Raw genomic sequence first — 22618 nt, forward strand, 5'->3', positions numbered from 1 at the left:
TTATAACCATTAAGGTCTCCTGATGTCCTAGCAATCCACAATCAATATTTCCCTGTGATCAATTGCTTAACAGTATCAGTCCTATTACATATAAAAGATAAATGGCATATAGAAGGCCATGATATTACCCTTTCAGATCTGTTCTACATAGTAAAGACATGAAGAAGTAGACAGAAAGTCACCTTCACCTACAGGGCCAGATGACCCTCCATAGAGGTTTTCTTAGGTGATGTTAAGTTATTGAATATAGACAATGGGATAAATGGGAAAACCATGATACTAGAGCAGAGATGCTCTCCTGGTTGTTACTCCAAGCAGGAAGATGTATTCCATCCTTGACACTGCTCTGTCTGCGTTGTACAGGTACCTGGGTTTTAAGCTTTGATTTAAACTTTTAACAGGTTTTGTCATTGTGATAGACAGCTGAGCACTTGTCTTCCTCCCTAAATGCTTGCCTTACTACTTCTTCACTCCTTTTTGCTTTGGTGTTAGGATATCAGACAGGCTGTTAAAGCCCCAGGGCAAGGCTTCAGCTTGGATGCAATAACATGTGGTTGTGGACACAAAGCCAGGCTTGGGTGATGCACAAAGGGATACACAGTCCTTTTATCTCAGAGCCACGCCTGCTTCTTGGAAAAGCCCCAGTTCAGTGAATTTCTTACAGCACCATGGGGTTCATGCTTTTCATAGGGACAGATTTGGCTAAGGAGCTGCTTCAAGTGACTTATTCAAAACTTCCCCTTGCAGTAAGACCTCTTGGACTACTATGGAAACCTCATACCAGTAGGCTAAACACATGCCACTTAATTCTGCGCATCCAGCATCTAATAAATAGTTTATACATATTCATTTTTAAGCCTGACTGAATGTGCTGATTTAAAAAATGAGGTTAGATTTGAATTAGTTTTCTACACAATAAACTGTTTTAAAAGGCTTTAAATTATGAATATTTATGGTGCTACTCATATGTGGTGCTGCTAATATTTTTCTTTAATGGTTAATTATCACAACTAAATTGTTTGAATTATTCTAGAAATCTTACTTTTTTTTTTTCTGTAAATACTAATTCCTGTACTTACACCTTCTTATTTGATGCTGCTGATGAAGTGAAACATAATTAGAGCCTTTTAAAGAAAAAAAAACCCTCAACCTCAGCATTCTGTCTCTCTAAGCACTAGCTTGTTGGGGTTTTTTTAATCAGCTTAACACTAAATGATACTCAGGTTTTTCACCCTGTAAGTAGATTTTGGTATGGGTCGTGCATTCAAAGATCTGCTGGCAGATAACAAAAAGAGACAGACTGTGTGCCAGAAAATTCCATAAGGCATAAGAAAAGAAGCAATGCTTTTCACAAGCTGCTTCCTAGCAGCAGTTCCAGCTTCAAGGACGTTACTGGACAGCTTCCATTGATACCAGTAAGAGTTTGCTCTTAGTTCATTCAGCTAAACACAGCGCATGACTTTAAAATACAAATAATCCTAAAACCAAATAAGCAAACAAACAAAATTACTCCTCCCATGGGAGCATTCTTATTCCCAAATACAAATACTATCAAACTTCTCTTTCTGATAGGATCTAATCTTATTGAAACTGACGGCTGTAACCACCATTTTTAAAGTACAAGTAATAAGTTATTGTGTTCTCTTCCCAGCTGCTGAATTACCACCTTCCGTCCCTGGCCTTTCTGCCTGCATCTGACATTTCAAAATTTTGGATAAACATTTTAGGTCAAACAGGGGCATACCACCCAACAAGCAATAAGAAAGTAACATTGCTGTACCCTAGGCATATTTGCAGTGAAAGAGTGTCACATGAACCAGTTCCAAATTAGGGTACAGGAAAATGAACAGAAATGAATGTACAAGTAAGATGGCAGGAAAAAAACCTTCTGTCAAAACCAAAGTCCTTTGGAATGTTTAACATTCACAAAAAGCAGACCAGACTTCATACGTCAAAGATACAAAAATATCTCTTGTCTAGAACCTTCCAAAACCTTGATATATAGTGTAACTATTAGTTGCTGAGTAGTGAAGCTGGGATCATGCCAGCAGTGTATACAGTCTTGCCCATCAAAACACTTCTGGGTGAAAATAAATGAAAAAAAAATAAAAAGAAGAGATTTTATTTATACGCCTTGTACTTTGCTTGCTTCCCTTAGTCTGGATACTTTTGTACTGGCATTTATCTTTCTTCATCACTGAGGTCCAGTCGTGGACTGGCAGCCCAATACAGGCTGTTCCTTTCCTTACTTGTTGGTACAGGACCAGAAAGATGCTTTGGGTGAGAAACGGTAAGCAAGCAAGGTTTGTCACATATATTTTCCTGTCTTCTTGTCAGGTAATGAAACCTGGTAAAAGCTAATCCTGTGATTTCATATGTTACTGTGGCATGTCCAGGGAGCATGACTCATGAGCACAAAATAAAGAAATAAAAGGACAGTGTTGTGAGAAGTGATTTGGGAAAGGCAGCAAGGCTAATGTGTATGGGAAGAAATAAAGCGTTTTGAAAAGAAAGTGAGGGGTTTAGGTTACAATAAGGGAAATCATAATTAAACAGCAGGAAAACTTTCCAGTTGTAAAAATAGAGATCAGCCCTAGAACAGGCTTCCTGAGGATGCTATTAAAATATATAATTGAACTTACTTTCAAGCAGAAGTTATGCTGTCTCATGCGTTGCTTTTAAAATACAGGACTCGGGAATGCATTACCAGCTGAGGCTGTGCAATACCACATCAGCTGTGGTCCTGCCGAAACAAGTTGTTGTGAGGGCAAGGAAGCAGAAATCTCCATCAGCATCCCCACTCCAGGTGGGCAGGAGACGGGGACTGTCACACCCTGATGTTTAAATGACATTCGTGTGACATTGATAATCTGTTTTTTTCTGAGTATTGCTTTTTGTAAACACTTAAAGGCAGAACCACAACGAAAAGTAATTTGCAAGACTTTGAAATGAGAATTTACTAGAAGGAAAGCAATAAGAAAATTAACTGTTCAAATCAACAGTCATGCTGGACCATTTCTAACAAACATAGCGATCCTTAGCTTAATATTCATCAGAATATTTAAGCTTAATTTTGAAGTAGCCTGAAACATGTGAGTCTTGATCCTACTCAGAGCTTTTCCCTACTCTGATAAAGTTGTCAAGATTTAAAAAAAAGAATAAAACCTTATCCCCCACTGAGACGAACCTCTAAGATCTTTTCATAAGAAAAAAGGAAAGACAGAGAGGTGGATTCTTATATCAGAATTGTCAGCCGAGACCAAAGCTCACTGCAGGGTCTTGCACATCACAGACAAGTGCACGGACATAAGGGTTTGACTGATTTGGCCCGCCCTTCCTAGGATCTCCTTTATACAGAAGGAGACTGACTGAGCACAACCAACTAATATAGGAAATCCAAGTTCAAACCTATCTGAACCAGAAGACCAAAGACTTGAACCTTGGTCTGCCATGCGTCAGATGAGTCTCCTCCATTAGGCTCTTGCAGATTTGGGGCTCAGTTTGATGCCCACCCCCACACTCACCATTTTTCCTTTCTCTCATCTTCCCCACATGTGCCTACCTTTTATCTACCCTGTCTTCCTGAAACTGGTGCCTACATGCTGCAGCAAGTTTTATTTATAACAGTCATTTTTTCTTATGAAAAAAAAATATTTTCCAAAATTCCAATTGCCTGTATTTGCATCCTAACAATGTATTAACTTCAGCAATTTGGAAATATCTAAATAGACAGACAGCTATCTCTGCAGCTCATGATACACGCACTCTCCCTGCCTATCTTCTGCTGTTACAACACAGTGACCTCTGCTAGGTAGATCTAGTTCAAAGTCATCTCATCAATCACCTTAAAAGCCATGAAAACTAATTTCTAAACTAAAGCATCTTCAATTCATCTTTCATGTGTCATCAAGATACTTTGAGCTGAAATTTCTTATTATCTGTCTCTTACCTCCCACCTCTGCAATCACAGCACTCGTCACTCAGAGCAAGCTGCAAAAGGCTACATTTTCATAGAGCTATTTGGGATTTTTTTCAAGATAACTCTCATTTAGAAGTCAATGGGAAAGACACAGCTGAAACCATGGCAAAACAGTTTGAAAATTCAGTCCTGTGGGTGAATTTTACCACATAAATGAGAAGACTAAATAAATAAGTGTTGGAAAAGCAGTAGGATAGAGACAGTTAAAAAACTGTGTCTTCTTTTCAGCTGTGTATTTCCATAATATTTTTATAAGCAGTGTATGTCTTATAATAAGATTTTCTAACTGACCTATCTTTAGGGATTTCAAACCTATCGGTATCTTCACAGTATACTGTAGAAGACAGAGTCTTTTGTTTTTTTGTATTACCATAAAAATCTCCAAAATATTTGGAAGTGAATGTTTTCCAAAGAAGGATAATCTCTTAATACTGAAAAAACAATTAACTAAAACTATTCAGAAACTATGCATTCTGTTCATTTCTCTTAGCTAATGGAATTAAAATTAAAAGTCTAGCTGTTGATAGTACAGGTCTATAAAAGTGACACATTCCAGTTTTTTTAGCCTCTGGAAGATTAGATCTGTGTCAAAGCTTTACAGCCCTGCAAGGTGTCTCTGTTTTTTGAGAGTTCTCATGCTTTCACGTTAACCCTGAGTTTTGCATAACATGTAAAGAAGGATAAGACTATAAAAGAAGAGATTCTTTCTTTGTTTGTCAATATTATCAGGTATCTGGGGGAGAGGTTCTTTCATATCTTACAATTTTGTTATCCTTCCCACTCGAACTAAAGTTTTGGTTTCAGTTCTCTCATGCCGTGGTACAACAATGCACTCCTACTTCTTGGCAATTCAGACTGAACAGTATCTATTTCATAATAACAAGAATAAGATATGTTTGATAACATGAACAATCAAAAATAAACCACTGCCAGGACAAACCTCACTATAGAAAGTCTGACCTACAAGATTTTAAAGTTAGTTAACCTAGTTTTGCAGAATGATACAATTTTAAAAGAATTGTTAATAAGTAAAATAATTCAAATATTCTTAAAAATTACAAACAGGAAAAATTAAAAAGACACACTGGTTTCTCTTTGCATTTTATGTATCACCCTCTGTTAGGATGAAAGTACTTATCCTCTCTTCTAAGGCATATACCTTTAATTCAGAGATTCTCATGTTCTTCATAGATAAACCAAATCCCCTGCAGATGTAATTATTTCAACTAATAGTTCAACTAAACAGCCTGTGCTGATTCCCTATATTGACCTGTCCTTTGTCTGGTAGAAAATCTTGATTCTTTCTTCACAGACAGAGCTAAAGCAATTTTTTTCACAGGGATCAATATTTAATTTTTGGTTGTGGACTTTTTTTTTTTTTTCCTTTTTTTTCTCCAGAAGTTGAACTGAACAGCAGGAAGTAGGGAAAACTAGGAAGAGATGTTCTGTAAGATTCTAGCTAAACATTGGTGGGTTATATACCACAGTTTTAGAACTTTTCCTTTCCCTTTTCTGGCAAATATTTGCTTTTGCAGTTGGAAAAATATAGAGCAGAACATGACCGTAAAGAATCCTTGGGCAAAATGATTATCGTATGGCTGTTTGTTATTAGTTGCAATGACACTACTAAAATTTATTAAGCTTTCTGGTAGAGTTCCGTAAATTAAATTGCCTGTCAAAAAAGAATGATTTTTGAAAATGGCTTTCCCAGATTCCCCTAAATAAGGGAAACCTAGTCCCAACATGAACTAGAAAATCCTAAATTCTGAAGTGGAAACTCTAAGGAGAAATACATCATAACATAACATAACATAACATTAAAACATAGCATAACATAACATAAATTTGTAACATTCACGTTTGAAAGAAAAACAGTGCAAAAACAAAGGCCAAAAAAAGAAGCCAGAAGGCCTTTGTTTTCTAAAGATATTCCTAAACTTCTTTATATTAGCTTTACATTTCTTTTTCCTATTAACTTGATTTAAAAATTATATCAGTTTAATTAATTTTGGGTTAGATTTTTAAGAACGCCAGATTTCATAATTCCATGTGCATTTCCTCTCTTTTACGAAGCAGGAAAGTAGAAAACAAATGATAAAATGTATTCATATCTACTTTTGATTTATTAAACAGTGCAACCCACACAGTGGATAGTATCTGACACTAAAAATAATTCCAGCAAGACATCTGATATAACCCAGCGTGATACAAGCAGTTCTGTAAAGCTGAAAGTGAGAATTATTGTTCATCTGTAACGAGACGATATATTTTATTTTGAGATAAATATCAATACATCTTGCTGCTGAAGAGATAGCCCAGCTCACAGGAACAAAAGGTACATCAGTGTTCTCCCTGTCACCTTCCCTAAAATCCAGTATGAATTATGAAGCTACAAGTACTCCTGGCTGACACTGAGGGAGCTCCTGCTCTGTGGACACCGGTAGATGATGCTGAAGTTCACTAACCCCATGTGCAATGCCCCATGCAAGGTGACACCTGACATCATGGGATGCTGGCAACGAAGATACTGAACTCCGCAATGCACTCGCGGTGTCATGCAAGGACACCCAAGTGTTTGGCAGATCAGAGGGAAGGAAATGGAGAGGGAGAAGGGAAAGCTTTCAGATGGCATTTCTTAAAATATTTGTGTTTACTCTGTGGACAGTGGATCCGTAGTGCAAGCAAAAGTAGATCTGTCTGATCTGAAGAGTTTTTGTTGAATTAGACTGCATGCGCAGTGAGGACAGGGACTTTGGGCAGTATGAGCCTGCACTCGGAAAATACAAGAAGTTAATTAACTTTTTACTTCTGCTTTTTTTCAAAAAAACCAAGGTTTGTAAACTGCTTTCAAACAAACAGGATGCTCACAAATGTGACAGTTTAATTCAGGATATATCCCTTTGCTCCCCAGAAGCACTCAAGGTCTCTTGGCTTGGTGGGAAACCCAGTCAACTCTTCCCAGCCAAAGGGCATCTCTTTCTTAGGTGACCACAGAAGGTAGCTATTGATTCTCTTTCTAAACCCATTTCTTCCACAGGTGATATGTGTTTAACACTCCTAGCAGCACAATTTACCTCATCACTGCCTGTTTTTTACCCAGGTTATTTTAATTCAGAGCAGTATGGTGACTGACAGGCATAATGCTGTTGACAGCACACAGTAGGGTCTATCCATTCAACCTGAGCTTTTCTGTCCTTTATGGGAGTGCAATCAGCGCCATATACAGTATACTACACATTCTCTATTGGCTATAATCTTTTATTATGCACATTTTAACTTACTAATTATCCTATCCATATGTTACACATGCTCCTAAGCTTCAATTAGTAGCAGCACCTGTTCAGGTCCTGCTCTATGCCTCTTAATGTTATGTTTGGTCATTCCTGGGTTGGGGGGGATTTGGGGTCTACTTGTGTCCAGGTTTATACTATGTTAAGAAAAGGACTGGGCAATGAAAATCAATGGTGTTATACAATTCATTTCATTATAAAATAGAAATCTAGAGAGAAATTCAGTTGCCTAAACAAAGGTGTCTAAATCCATTTAAGCCACCCTGAAATGTCTAAGAATTAGCACTTTAATTTGGTTATACTTTTGATGGTTGTTTCCCCTTTTCTCCCTTTCCAACATTTGGTTGACATTCTAAAACTGTCTTGGAGCATCAGGAGCGATATTTCTTTCAAACTGCATACTCAGACCGTGAACCCCAGGAGAACTCCTGCTGAGCTTTGATGATTAATGGATGAATCCCTCACTAAAGCTCAGCAAAGTTGTTCCCCCGGTAAGTGTACAGTGTATATAGCCGGCTTATCAACACAACTTTTTCAACTGAGAGGTCTGCTATCACATGCTACTTGCCTTGGGTGGAGACAGCTCTCCATCAGGGCTGGAGCTAAAGGTGCTTCAGGACCTTCTAGGGTGGGAGTGTAAGGCTAGGCAGCATTCTCCAGCATGCAGATAAGGATGCTCGGCACCTTCCTTGGGAGAGGTGAGTCCCACTGTTGGTGTTCACCAACAGTGGAACCATTATTTTGCTGTGCTGCCTGGCACACTACAGACTATACTGTAGACTTAGATGCCCACTCAAAGTTCAGAGTCTCAGTTGTGAACCAAATTCCTCCCTCTGCAGTTTGTGTTTCTCCTTTATAGGAGAGCACCTGAGTCTCATGTGGATGTTTGCTAGACCTCTGATGAATCACAATGCAATGCTCCTTAGTTTATTCCTATTGGCTTTTCAGTCACAATCTCACTCTGCTGCATTGCTCCTGTATTGGGGATTATGTGGTTTAGGCCTTCATAGCATTGCTTCAGGCTCTGAGATTCATGTGTTTACAATTTTTTTACCTTATCCTCACCTTTCTGTATCCTAAAGAAGGACTGAAAGGTGAGAAGAAAGCCAGCAAGTTTTGTTCTTTTCATCTGCTAGTTTAGTAGCCCAGGCTGTGTGTTTTAATATTTTGGGGTGATTTTTATTTTTTAATAGTATAGCTCCTGTTAAAACTGTCTTTATATGCTCTATATCAAAACTTCTCTTAAGGAGTGTAATACTTATTACTCTCCTTAGAAGCTGATGATATTTGCTTGACTGGAAGAGCAGAATGCCTGAATTTCAGTTAAGCCTTTAACAGGAATTTCCGAACTCTGTTCCTGACTAAAAATGTAAAAATAGGAAAATATGTTTTTGGTTTTTTTCCCATTTGGTTTTCACATGGGCCTTTGTCTAAGAGGCAGGTTTCAACTGGCATCCTGCATGTTGGAAAATCATATTTTTGTGCAGTTTAATTATGTGTTTTGAATTTATTTGCAATTTAACTTCTCTAAAGGCAAGTGCATTATGGTGTGTTGTTACATAATACACAGCCATGTGGAAAAGCAGCAGACACACCTTTGGCAAGTGCCTGCATAATTCTCCAAGGTTTTCACCCGTGTTTTCACAGATGTCCTCTTAGAACCCGTCTAATCCCCCACATCAAGGTTTTATAGATTATTTGCACTCACTGGGACTGGTGTAGTATAGAGCCAAGTATGCAAAGACTGCCAGCTGGCCAGAATATTTGATAAATGTGAGAACAAAAAAAATCCCACTCATAGCAGCAAAGTGATCTATTCCTGGAACGCCAGCTGGATTGCTGTAATAAGCTATTAAACCAGTGTAGTAAAATGAAACCCAGATTCACTATGCAGATTATATAGCAGATCTATTTCCTTGTACAGTGTGGTTTCATTGCTTTAATTTTAGATTATTGGTTGCTTGCAATGATTAGAAAGATATGCACGAGACCGACCTTTTCATGCACAAGTTTTGAACTAGAATGCCCTGAATTAATTTTTTACAGGGCTGTGCTCTTGATACCCTTAAATATCTGTTTCCATTTCAAATGACTCAGTGAGACAGACTCTGGCAGACTTACTTTACTAAGAAACTATATCCCAGACCTGGAACTGAGATAAGTGATTGATTACAAAAGAACATATGAGAAAAACAAAATCTCAAATGCACAATAATGTAACACAGTATTTCTTCTTGCAATGAAGAATTTGAATGTCTCAAAAGAGATGAGAATTGATCTTCATGGCCATGTGTAATAGCACCATCTTGTGATCCCTGCCAAAAAATTAAAACCAAATACTTCAATTGGAAGTTGTGCTTTCTGAAAACTCAGTCTTTTCATTTGTGACTTTAATTAGCTTGCGATTGATATGTGACAATAAACTAAACGATCAGACAAAGAGAGTATAGTCATTGAACTTAGTGGAACACTGCATTAAAGAACTGGCAGGGTTAGAATGTGTGATATTTTACTGTTATCTTTCTTGCTGGTGACAAAAGGAGTAAAACACCAAAGAGGTCCTAGTCCTACTGTTATATAAGAATAGCCAAATGGCTTTTCTAGTTGAACATACTATCTCTACTCATAAAATATAGTATTGCAAAGGATACCTCAGGAATCACAACTAAACAGTATCACCACCGGAAAAAGCATACTGATCATCTGGCCTCTTAGATCTTGCTTTCAGTTTTACACAATGAGGACTTTGAAATGTTGGTCCTCTGGGGACTGAGAAACTGTAGAAGTGGCAAAGAGAAGAATGCCATCAGGTCTGTTGGTTATTATGGCTGTCTAAATTCCAGATGAAATGGGAGGACAGACATCTGAGGGCAATAACAGAAAACAAAATCTACATCAGGCTGACAAAGCACTATATTTCCAAATGAGAAATTAATAACAAGAGTCAGTTGCAGATATATATGTTCCAAGCTACTTAGGAATACATACTCACATGTCTCAGATGACACAACCTATGGTAAATTTAAGCTATGGGGACAAGTAATTGGTGTCGTCAATGGGAAAAGCAAGCAGGATAAAGATCATTTCCTTACTACACCTGGTAACCTTTCATAATATGGCAACAGAAACAGGCTAGTGGCCAGCAGTTATTTATTTTAAGGCTGGATATAGCCAGGGGTTATCCATCTGGTGCCTTTCCCTTGTAATGCTGTCAGCCTTTAAGGCTGTCATAGGCAGTATTTCATATATAACACTTAGCCTGGTAATTGTGGCAATTTTTAGTTGGGTTCAATGTGTTTGAGAACGCTCAATATTTGCTAAAAGACACCTGGTAAGAGCTGCAAGAACTAAAGAATGTCTTCAGCTTTCATCTCCCATGTGAGATTTTGGTGAGACTAATTAGAGATAAGGAAGGCTGAATTTTGAGCCAAATTTCTATGCTTGCTTAACATTTCAAACATAACAGATATTAAAAAAAACTACCAGGGATTTATTTATTGTGTTATCTGGTTCCTGTAACGAGTGACATGTGACACCCTTACTAACAGATACAGAAACTAAACACCATTTTCAGTGGGGCCAGCCACAGGTTCTCTGTATTGTGAATCTGCTACAGAGTTCACATAAGCCTTGCTAAGCCTTTTCAGTTGAGGTGAAAAGTAGTAGTTGCATGAAAGTATTTTTTGTTTAAAAAAAGCTGATATTTTTAGTTTGGTAAGTTAAAGCTATTAATCTGTTATAGCTGCCTATAACATAAACTAAAAGCATTTTTATATGTATTAACCAGGAGACCTTAGCACCCAGGGGAGAGCTTTTTGTAGAGATGACATTTGTCCCTTTAGAAGCCTCCCCTCCAGTTGAAACCAGGTACGTTTAGCACAGGTTAACAAGATTTTAGCTTTTCCTGATTCAAAGAGATGTGGGGAGGGGGTGTGGGAGAGAGACGTTTGCGGAAGGTACCTCAGTATGAATTTCTAAAGAGAGGCAAATCTGGGTCTTTGAGAAATCCCAGGTACACTACATGTTTCTTTGAATTACAAGACCTCAATTAAGTTGCCAGGCACTTCTTTTGTTTCTTTTTCTTTGTTGTTGCTATTGTTAAGATGTTTGCTGCAATTGCAGCCACTGAATGTACCTTTCTGCTCTGATCTTCAGAGCAGCCAGCCTCCGTTTTGTTAGTGCTTACAAATAATTGAATAAAAGTGTACAAATATTTTTGAAAAGGAGATTTTAACTAGCAAACAAAGAAAAAACCTGGTTGTTGCATTGTCGGGGTCAGTGCGCATGAATGAGGTTAGCAATCACATATGTAAGGCATATTAACATACAGCAATATTTTTTGTTACCTATCCTTCCCACAGGTAGTTTTGTGGTCCTGAGGTTATTAACCTAGTTTAGCACACTGATCAGCTCATAGATAGATACATAAGCAGAACAAACCACATTAGAAAACAGAAACAAAAATTTGCCAGTGCCCTGGGTAATGATTACTGACCCCATTATGGCAGCATGCACCCCAACCAGTTTCCTGCCGTGGTGTTTGTCGTGACACTCAGCAGGCATTACTGAGATGAACAAAGGCACCAAAAAAGTAAATCATGCTCATGCTTATGTTTAGAATTTATTGACAGCTACTGTGGCTCATTGGTGCTTGACATCCTTTTTGGTTCTGATGTGGTGTGCTCTGAGCACCTGTCCCAAAGCACTGCCTCCATGGGTTAGGTCTGGGACTACAAGCTCTGCTTCTTAGCAGTGCTGTTTCTTGACCAGAGGACAGTGCCTTGTGGAATTACTAGCTTGGGTTGATGCTAATTTGAGGATCTCGGCACTTTTGCCTCATTACAAGTTGTGGACAAGCTTGAAAAATTGTGAAAACCTAGGCAGCAGATGAAACAGATGTAAGTCAGTAACAAAGTATAGGAGCAGTCATTGTAACCGAGGCTCATGGCAGCAAGATCCACAAAGCTCAAATAATAATTTGTGGCACATCTTGAAGAACGAAAAAAGAAAGCTCTTACAAATAGGCACAAGCATGTGATACCCTCTAGCAACTTGCAAAGATTCAATCCAGATAATTGACTTAAACTAAAGGTCACCAATATGCAGATTAAATTCTGGTTTTGTCATTTTTCAAGGCTTACGAGTTTAAAACTTAAGTCGGCCAGCATTACTTGGCATGTTTTAAATTCCTTGGCTGATTTAAGATCAGCCAGTACTACCAAATGCTATTTTCCTTTCCTGGATGTGTCTGCTTCAGGGAAATCTCTAATTTTTCTGGCTTTATTTTTTTTTTGTTTGAAACAGAGGTCCACAGAATGCCTGTCTGAAGAGTTAGTGAATATGCTTCAGTGTACAAGCGTCTCAAAGTAATCTTATGCACTCATCAGACTGGCATCAGTGCCTGGCAGTGGCTTATGGCACATATGGCAGTTCATTTTACAGCTTCTAAATTCCTACTGTGGGCAAATTGAAGGTGAATGAATTTTATGACAACATGTAATACAAGCACATTATTTCACAATTTTGTTGAAGATGTAGAGTAGAAGAGTCAGCCACCTTCATAAAGAATCTTACAAACTGTCACTTTTTATTTTTGTAGCTATTCCTATACTGTAAGGCAATAAGAAAACCCTGCAAACTGACAGTCTGCTCTATTAGCAATAGATGGTAATTGCACATAGAGGTTACCATGAACCTGTGCTAGAATTCCAGACAGAAACATGCAGAAAACAAAATAGAAACCATCAAGAAAATGCCATACAGAGACAGAAAAGACATCTGGGAAAAAACATTTTAAATTTTACTTGATCTGACCTATTTACTGTGCACTTCTACTATTATTTTAGATGATTACTGCAATTATTCACTGAAAAACAGATTCATTAACTATGTTCCATAAATAAAATCATGCTAAGCTTATTTTCTAATCACTGATCATTGTTTTTAGACTTGCAGGGTGGGTTTGAATACATTAAATATCACTATGCTGTGTTTATGAGGCTATACTTATTATTTATAATTTAAGCTTGGTATCACATTATAAAATTAAATCACCCTCTGTTGCAAGCCTAGAAAAGAACTAAAAATTGTAAATATGCAAAACAGTTCAGCAGGATGGGGACAACTGAATATTTTCTGGCTGTAGTTGGATAGCTGTTAAAATACTTCAGGCTGCATGAAGAGACTTTAATAGCAGGGTTGGGAAAGAGGCTGAAAGTTGGGCTTTCCCTGAACAGAACTACTCCTGGGTCAACAGCAGAAAATAGCAGAGCTGTGTCTTTTCTAACACTGTTAGTAGCAGTAGCCTAATTAGAAAAGCATGAGAGAGCTTGTTGCCTGTCTCTTAATATAAGCACTCATACAGATCACAATTAATGCAAGTCTACACTTTCTGACTATGTAGCTTTTTTCATTTTTTTTCTAGAACTGATGGTGAGCAAAGCTAACGCTGTTCATTAGAAAATGGTATGTAAAAACAGTTTCTGTAGGAAAGGAATTACCTGTCCTAAACAGGAAAGAGTTAAGAATGTATACATCCTAGAGGCTTTCACTTTTCTGGAGAATAGCATCCTTCTTCTTTTTTCAAGTGCTAAAATTAAGCCATTCAACACTGTATAGAGAACAGCAGAGATGCCTTTATACTGTTACATTAGGACTCATTTGACCAAAATCTGGGATACTGCAGGCTACTTCAGTAAAAAAAAAGGCATTGGGGTGGCATGTTCCTAGCACTCTCTTGCTCAGTTTAGAAGAACATATGAAGTCCTGCCATTTCAAGGCAAAGTCAACCTATCAGCAACAGTTCGAGATGCAAATCTGCAGCTGAGATTATGAGCTAAACGCTGACTTCCTAGGCTCCTTTCATTGCATCACACAGATGTTGGGTTGAGTTTTCTTTTCAGTCATGTTTTCTCTGTATTTTCAAACATCCTTTCTCAGATCCCAGCCAAAGAAAACCCCACTTCTGCCTAGAGAGCATTTAAATTGCTGAGCAATGTTATACATACAGGTAGAGAGGTGGGGAAGAAAGGAAAGGAAAAGAAGCAGAAATATGTGTTTTTCAGCCTCAGAAAATTATCCTAGATGGCAGACAGCAGCTAAGGATTATCTCAGAGAGGCTGAATACAAGCCAGATGAGTTCTCCCATTTCCGCAGAGCATCAGATGGAAGGAGCTGTTCCACACCGGCCCTGGTCCAACTCTTCTCTGTAGGAGACAAATAAGTTGAGGTGGTACCTCAACTGTGAGGCTCACTTCTGTGAGGCTTCACAGAATATTTTCCCTAGCATTATTATCTTAACTGTTTGGTAATTGACTGGGAATTCTGTCAAAGCAAATGCACTATGCTAGAATAGGCATGAACTATAGTCTGCCTAGAGCCTAGTTGTGCTATTCTCTTTCTTTACCAGGTTTCAATCCCAAATTACCCTTCTAGAAGCCTTTTTATTTCCCCTGCTCAGTTAGCTCGTTGTTCAGGTTTACATTTAGAAACAGATGCCATGTTTCTGTGACAGTATGGGTGAAAGGGATGTTGCTGTATTGATTGAAAGTCTATCTAAAGAAGCACTATAAACAGTGTGGGCATTTAGTCAATCATTTAGATCCAAAGAATATGTTCTGCTTACCAATGAAAGTGGGAAAAGCCTCTCACTACAGCTTTTCCTTTTTCCAAGGTGAAATTACTCTGGTGATTAAGAGAAGCTGCTATTAAATTCTCTGCGCTTCACAGAATTAAAGTGAAGACAGGAGTCAGTGAAGAAGGATTGAGTTCAGAGTACAGTTTATTCAGATTGATTGTATATGATGGCAGAATACCTTAGTGTAATAAGAAGCAGTTTTGTACTTACTAAGAATTTAAGTGATTCTCGCTTGCAACTTGCTATTTGTATGTGTGTGTATGCACAGTACTGTGGGTAGGCATTCTAGATTAATGCAGCCTTCACAAATGCATGTAGAAATGCTAGATGGCTCAGCATATGAAAACCATAAGTAAATGCTTTCTTCATCCCATCAGTTTTGATATACAACATCCAGAGGAAGTGGTGGGAGGAATGTGATGGCCTATTGTGGGAGGGCTATCTCAGACATTTTAATGATTGTGTATGTATCTCGAGGGATAAATTTTCACTTCAAAAACCAAATAGAACTCCAGAAGCACTTCAATGTTGTGAACTTTGTTAGGGAAAAGGATCCCTGAAAAGTTCATATAAACTTACATTAGCTATAATTTAATTTGAATGTTGAATTGCTTGACTGGATTCTAACAAAGCCTTTATAAAATGTCAAATGCAGCTGATTCTCTGGGAGTACAAAGCAACACATTTTTGTTTAACACACACTGAGAGCATTTAAATAACTTATGAAGAGTACCTGTTAGTCATACTTAAAATTTATGTAAATCCTTTTAATCCTTTCTAGGTTTCTATTTTTTAAAATCAGTGAAAATTCTGGCATTTAAACAAGCTATTACAATGAACAAGGCAGAAAATTCAGCTATTCAAACTTAATGATATTTTTATCCTTCAGTTTTTCTTTTGTAATTTCATGGAAACATAAAATTTCATAAGTGACCTTATGAACCCAGGACACTGATGTATTTTCCTCTATTGGAGGGTAGATAAAATTCATGGATAAGTAGCACATTTATATTCAAAATTCATAGATAAATAATAAATTACTGACCTCTGGAGTTGCCCATCAGAAGGGGAAAAGTCTTCCTTTTTCCAGCAGTTTCTTAGTACTTCTTATTCTATAGTAACTTCACACAGGCAAAAAAGCATTCAGGGCAATCAACAGAGATACCGCTAGGAGATATTTACTTAGCTAACTTAAAAAGGCTGCCAGCTTTCCACCCCATTTAGTAAATACCTGTGAAACAATCTACTCCTACCTAGAAGAAAATTGGAAGAATATAGAGTGAGAGCTAATGGTGGTAGATAACAATGGAAACTTATTTCAGCAGGTATGACTCAGAAATTTCAGTTAAGTATATGTAATTTTTGTAGTAATTTTTTTTTTTGAGATAAATTAGAACATAACGCTTAAAAGAATTTCTGTGATATTTACTGCTATTCATCCTAGAACAGCTTTGCAAGAATGAGTCAGACTCTACTTCCTATGCACTAAACAAAATTATTTCCTGAAGATAACATTGACTGGCCCTAGACCTGAAACGCTTAACGAAGGAAAGCTGGTGGAGTGGACATGATTGTAAGCTAACAGATGCAGAAGGAAATCCTGTAACCTGATTTTCAGATTGCTGATTTTTCAGGATACTGCAACAGTGTTGTATGTACATATTTTCATATATGAAATTGCAGAGAGAGAAACAAACACAAAACATGCTATCATCTGGTGGTATTCTTCTCTGCAGTACAGAATTTTTTAACAGTCATATGAGGTATAAACCAACCAGGATAACGCTTCTAGAAATGAATTCAGGTAAACTTAATCCAATGTAGTTATCAACAGATAAGTGTGAATCAAGCAAGACTTTGCTCCATAAATTAATGATTTGATGGACAGCGCAAAGTTCTAGACATCAAGTATATACCCTCTTATATACACCGGTCATGTCATGAAAGAGGTTTTCTTTCAGGCTAAAATGCTAAAAATACATCATCAGCTAAACTCTGAACTCCAGTACCACCTCAGCAGCTGAACTACATTCACTAGATACAGATAAAGGTCAGAAATATTAGAATACTAATAATGATGATCAGATACAAAATAATTTGTAAACCAATGGAAGGAGATCCACCTCAGAACCTGGTCCATTTGGAGTTGATGATACTAACTCAAACAGATCCAGAATATTATCATCCCTTTTAAGAAAATAGAGCCTGACTTATGGCAAAGTTTCCTTCTCAGAAAGTAGTAAGCAAGATTTTTTTTTATTTTATATTTTTTCCCCTGCCTCTGGACATCTATACCTTCCCTTGTCCTTTCTTAGTTTTTACCTCCTTTCCCACTATGTCCAAAAGAGATTGTCCTCTAAGTCTAAAAAACTTCAAGTAATTCTAAATAGATGATAAAAGCAAGTAAAATTCTCTCCCCTCCAACCCACACATTTCTGTTCTCCTCAGAAAATTAAATAGTTTACAAATTCTCTACATATGATTTGTTCATTCTGCCTTCCAAAGTATTCTTCTTGTATTTCTGCAAAATAAAACCTTGTAGGGGTTGCTGAGGTGTCGCACCTATTTTTAAGCATTCAAGAAACAGAAATAACAATGCATCTTTTCCTAGGGGACAGCTTGAGCAACAGATGACAAGCAGTATCGTCAGCTGCTACAGCCAATCAATCCATGGTGCTAGTATCTGTTGCTACATTTTTCTTGTGTCCAAGGCATTTTTAATCCTTCCAGCATCATCCCAAAGGAAGCTTAAAGAAAAAAAAAAATAAAAATGGGAGCATCTTTCCATCATGTAAATAAATATGTTTCATTGTCATGTTTCATCTGGTTGGACCCTAATTATGAGAACTCAGATTGCTGACTCTTCAGAATGAGCTTCATGTCAATCTGACAAGGTATTTCAAATTTCACTACAAGACAAAAATGAAAGTTTGATATTGACAGAAGAAATAATTTACTAGAACAGGGTTTCCTTAAGATCTGGAGAAGATTAAATGTGAGCTTGATTTTTAAAGCTGAATGTACAACAGCTCAGGAGCCTACAAAAATTAGTCATTGGCACCTCAAATATGAAGTCTTAGAAACTGCAAACAAGTTGCTGACAAGGTGGAACGCTTTTGTGATGCAAGTTCAACAAACCACCTATTTGATCCATCTTCCTTCAGCTAGATTCTCTGAGACAAACTTTTTGTTAGCAATCTTTTGTATTAACCATATAGAAACAGTGTAACTGAAATATGATTATCAGTCATAATTATGTGCTTTTCATCCTTTAAAATTATGCAGAAAGTCTATTATAATCTGTTCTCCTTCACTAACACAATAGATTAATTGGCTGTTACATCAAATTACTTTGTTTTTCAGACATCGTTCAAGATGTCCCCTGTGGTGGGCTACATGCTGGTATTCCCACTCCCTTCGTATATGTCTCTGAAATTTATAAAAGTGAAAGTTCTCAGGAAGTTACACAAATTCTTATTTTCTTGAAGAGAAAATAGGACACATAAATGACGTATTTCACACCCACTATCCATTTGCTAGTCTATCCAGTAAGACTTTCCATGGAACAAGGCACTGTTTAATACCAATAAGAGAATTTATTCCTAAAATGGCTCCATTCTTCATATTAAGTATGAAGACATCTAGTAACCATAGGCACTCTTGAAAACTTGTAATGAGGGCATTCAGGTCAAAACTTCCTGAATGTAAATGTTGCAATGAAAAATGCTCTGACCCAGACTTAGTTATGTTTTTTGTTGTGGGTTTTTCTGGCTTGGTAATTTTTATTATCATTTTTTTTGTTTGTTTGTTTTTTAAGCAGAAGGCTTACTAAAAAAATTATAGAAAGCCATAGAGTGACTCTCTCCATCTATACCTGGGTCTGTTCATTAGCTCTTGAAAATGACAGAGGGAAGATTTAGATTAGGCATTAGGAAGAAGTTCTTTACTATGAGGGTGATGAGACACTGGCACAGGGTGCTCAGAGAAGCTGTGGCAGTGTTCAAGGTCAGGTTGGATGGGGCTTGGAGCAACCTGGTCTAGGGAGAGGTGTCTGCACCCATGGCAGGGGGGTTGGAATTTGATGATCTTTAAGGTCCCTTCCAAACCAAACCATTCTAGGATTCCGTGATTCTATGCAAACAGAATCACAGATGCATTCATATAAGAGAAAAAGCAATTTTGTCCTTTTGGAAATATTCTATGGAGAGAAAAAGAAAGAAAAAAGATGAACTAAAGAAATGTCACTGTGCTTCAGGTATTCCATTTTAAGTACTTTGTAGTTCTATTTTTTATATCTTTAAAGGCAGCCTTTTTTTTTTTTTTTCTGACAAAAGTGTAAATCTCACAGGGCACTGTTTTTTTAAAGACAGAGACAGTACATAAATAAAACCTCATGATACAGCCCTGTCATTTTCTTCTTTCATTCTGTATTCTGTGACTTTATTGACTGTTACAATAATCCATAAATATATGTGCCACTGTTTTAATAATACAAAAGATTTACTTAGTAGCTAAGCCATTAATATATACATTATCAGTTGTTTTTCAAGAACATGACTAATAAATCAACAACAGTGGGCTTTGTAACCTTGTCATTCATGGTGAGCCAACATCCAAAGAAACTTGACTTGCCAAAGACTCACCTTTACCATAAGATTAAGGGCTTTCAAAATTCAGAGTGGCTGTCATTACATAGAAATTACTGCTGCAGAAGATCAGAGTGGAAAAAAAAAATAAAAATCCAAGCATGCTTTTCTGAAGCAGCTTCGTATCTCCCTGATCACCTGTAATGTCATATTGTCAGGGTACAGGTAAACAAATGTGCTTCAAGGTATAATTTAGTGAGTGGAGAACCATAAAGGAATTCCTTACTCACAGACCTCATTAACTACTTAGGTAGTTTCTTCTGAGGTGATGTGTGTCCAAGTGCTCTTGTTTGTATGACGTGTGTTGAGCAATCCCAGGGCACACGACAAAGACCATGACAGAACACAAGTAGGATGCAATACTTCTTATTTTTAAAGAAGCATGGTATTTTCCTATGGGTTTTTTTTCTATGTTTGAACCTCTTATTTTTTCTCTTCTAAGTTCACAATGGTGCTCTGAGATGAACTAAATAACAAGGAAAGCTAGTGTTGAAGCAGGACCACAGTTATATTGTTTCCTGTAGAAACCAGGAATTGTGAGCAAAGATTAGAACTTACTGCATTCCCATCCACCTGAAAATCTGGAGAACAACTTTGCATTAGATGTTTTATTGATGCTGAGATATAACAGAGGGATTAAAAAAAGTATAGGATGTAGTGACTGTATTTTTAGAAGTACAATCTAGAAAAGACTGCTTTTAATACAGCTGGAAAACACAAGCTTTTCAGAATACCATTTACCATTTTCTTATAATAAGGTTTCACATGTTACCATGAATACAAATGGGTAAAGAGTACTCTGGGATACCTATGACTTTTTTCTTATTACATGACAAGAAGTGATAAAATTAATCTCTTTATGTTCCTACAAATCAACCTTCTGTACTGAAAACAGAATTAAACACATAAAGTCCACAAAATTTGTGGTGTTTTGCCCTGTGACTTGATTATCCTGCAGCAATGCCATCGTGATGGACACTATCTCATGAGGCACAAAGACAGATATCCATAAAGGAATATATTGTTTCTTTTTTTTTTGGGGGGGGGGGGGGAAGTATTACTTAAAAGCACAGTAAGCAAAGGGTTTTTTGCACACTGCAGGTGATCAGGAGAGGGAAAGGAAGGAGATACGAGTGGTTTTTGCAAAAGCAGTTTGTAACGATAATGACTTTCTAGAAGACAATGTACCAATTTCAAGGCTGACTATTTAGCAAACATAGCACTATGACCCACGGCTTTGAAAATATAAACTGCAATCTTCCTCTTGGTACTCTGCAGAAATTGAAGGCAGTGGGAAATCTCAGCAACTTATGTGAAATAAATATCTTCTAGAGGATCAGAAGATAATAGGAGAAAAGTGATGAAACTACTTAAAATGCAAAACGTAGTCATTTTGCTATAAAAGTATTTTTTAAAGATCACAGGAGAGGATAATCTTGTTCAAGGAGGCTACTTGCTCTGAGAGCTTAAAAATAACAGCTTTGTTTTTCTGTCTTATCATGCACCATCTCACTGCTTGAAGCAATACAAGGTCTGAGATGGGCTTATAATATATTAAAAGGAAAAAAGCAGCAGGAAAAATTTCCCTTAGCAACAGACATATAACATATAAAAGCTGTCACACTTGAAAATAGTGTGGCAAAACCAAGGGATTGTGAATCTGAGTTTGTTACATAAAGCTTTGCTTTATCTCCAGATGTAACCAGTTCATGAGCAGAAGACAGCTGCTGAACTATCTACCACTACATCTCCTTTCCACCACCCCACTGCAGCAATGTGACAGCTGCTTATGCATGAAAATTCCTACAGTATAGTACTAAGCGTGAGTATCATTGTAACCAGGACAACACTATGGTTGCTAGGGGAATTAAAGGAAAACAAAGAGCCAAGCACCAAACTTAGAGTGCAGAATTAGAAACAAAAAGGAATGGTGGACCATGTTGTACATATTCTCCAATTCATCATTATTTATCCTTCAGTGTTATTCATGGCACAAAGAAAAAAACGACAAAGCAAAAACCCCAGCCAGGCAGCCTCAATGTTTAGTGTTTGATATGTGTCTTTGGAGTACATGTATCATGTAATTCATCATCCCAGCTTTTTTCCAAATTGCTCCTTAATACTAAACCTCCTAAATTCATGGAGTAAAATGAGAATATAAGAGCACCACAGGAAATGTTGCTTTGAGAGATCCCGCTCCCTTGGGTCCACCTTTACTAGTTTTTTGGTCAGATCAGATGGGCTCTTTGGCAGCAAATATCACAGTTGTCTCCACTGGCTGTGCTTCAGTTTACATTAAGGAGTGCTCTCTGAGCAATTTCAGATAATTTGGATGGAAAGATGTATCCCAACAGCATACTTAACACCCTGAGACACTAGCAGTTCAGTCCATGGGTCCAAATGAAAACAAATGTGAAATAAAATATCCTGACATGCCTCCAATATGGATGGTATGTCATACAGTTCATACAGTTGGTGCTTATCCTGCTCTCTACAGTCAAGGGAGCCCACAGCTCCTCCTAGTTTAGTATCATCAGCAAACTTAACTTGATGTGCGCTTAGTTTCTGAATTCAGATCACCTATAAAAACATTGAGGAGAACTGGCACTAACATCAAGACCTGTGGAACTCCAGGGGTGACTGGGTGCCAGCCTGATGTAAACAACCGCATTTGCTATAACCCTTTGTGCACAACCCATCAGCCAGCTGCTCACCCCAGGCACTAATGAACTAGTCTAGCCGTATTGCAGGATACTTTATCCAGAAGGATACTGAGAGGCAATATCAAATACTTTGCTAAAATCCAAACCCACCCATTTACTGGCTTCCTATGGTCAATTAGAGGGATGACTTTGTTATAAAGGAAATTAAGTTGGTTAAACAGGACTTTGCTGTTGTCAACCCATGCTGACCATGACCAATATCTGTGTCGTCTCTCAAGTGTTTTTCAAGACCTCACAGAATAACCTTCTCCATAATTTCGCCAGGCACTGAAGTACTCACATACAGGCCTCCAATTACCAGGATCTTTCTTACCCTTCTCGAAAATTCGGGCAACATTTGCCAG

Source organism: Lathamus discolor, chromosome 4 (assembly GCF_037157495.1).
Source record: "Lathamus discolor isolate bLatDis1 chromosome 4, bLatDis1.hap1, whole genome shotgun sequence".
NCBI classification, from domain to species: Eukaryota; Metazoa; Chordata; class Aves; order Psittaciformes; family Psittacidae; genus Lathamus; species Lathamus discolor.